Genomic DNA, 1,194 nt, shown 5'->3' with positions numbered 1-1,194 from the left:
GTACCTTTAAAAACTAAATATGCAGAAAAAACAGCAAATTAAATACCAAAAAGGCATTATTTTTAATAAAAACACTTCACAGGAATTTGTTATTTTACTTCTATCACAGCTTACCCTGAAGGTCCTTGCTCCCATATAGCCATTTTTTGAAAAAGATCTTTTGGTCTAGTCCAATCCCAATGTCACTCAATGTATATTTCATGCTATTGTAGCTGGTGCCAAGCCCCTCAGTACCTCCGGTGATACGGGCCTTCCAACCCTGCAGTGGAAAAGAGATTGTCACTCTCTCTAGAAGAAAACAATTTTTTATATACAGGATGTCCATTTACTACTGTAGTTGGCAATTTGTGATATTTCTCCCTGGATTTTATGTTACTGTGAGAAAAATCATGAAGGCAAACCATTCACAAAGCAAGATGTGTAATTATCATTTCACTTCTTGTACTTTCTTCTGAATTGCATGATATTGATAAAGATATGGATACTGAATGTTAATGACACATCACTCTTTATGATATTTGTCATTCTGTCTTTTTTTTCATCTGAAACTCATGTTATAACACAGTTGTTCATATCACACAACTTATAAATCTATATTTTCTCTAAGATGCACTAAAATTCAATATTTAGAGTAAAAAAAAATATGTATAATGAAATCTGCAATACAAAAAAGTTTACTTACCCTTGAATTTTTACACCACTACCTAAGATAAAATCCATTTCTGGCTCTTTCAAAACCATGCTTCAAAATCATTTTATGATTGAATGACTGTTTAATTGGCTTCACACCCACCTATGCATGAAAAAATGCCCTATAAATCTTTCAAACAAAACTGCAAGTTTACAATAATGTAATAACTGTGTAACCACCTCCACATATAATTTTAAAGATAAATGCCTTCTAATTAATTTGGCATTTACAGTTAGAATATGTGTGACTACTGTTTTCAAATAAGATCTGAAATATACATATAGAAGAGCGTGCAACATTACCAAAAACAAAGAATATAGACACTAAGAATGGATAGTTTAGTAATTTATCTTAAACATACTGTAAACATAGATGAAAAATAAGTTGAAGAATAATGATGAAAAGTATCCAATCTCAAATAACTATTTGTCAATTTTTATCCTAGATATATTTTCCTTAAAATAATTTGGAATTACATTTTTGGGGCTTGATCCCTCTTCTGA

At 30.6% G+C, this 1,194-nt stretch overlaps 1 pseudogene; it reads right to left on the bottom strand.

The window, feature by feature from the left end:
- Positions 1-103: 103 nt before the first annotated feature.
- Positions 104-1,194, bottom strand: part of LOC119591755 — a 3,679-nt pseudogene continuing 2,588 nt past the window's right edge.

This window comes from Penaeus monodon, chromosome 29, assembly GCF_015228065.2.
Source record: "Penaeus monodon isolate SGIC_2016 chromosome 29, NSTDA_Pmon_1, whole genome shotgun sequence".
Classification (NCBI taxonomy): Eukaryota; Metazoa; Arthropoda; class Malacostraca; order Decapoda; family Penaeidae; genus Penaeus; species Penaeus monodon.
This window is presented reverse-complemented; position numbering and strand designations above follow the sequence as displayed.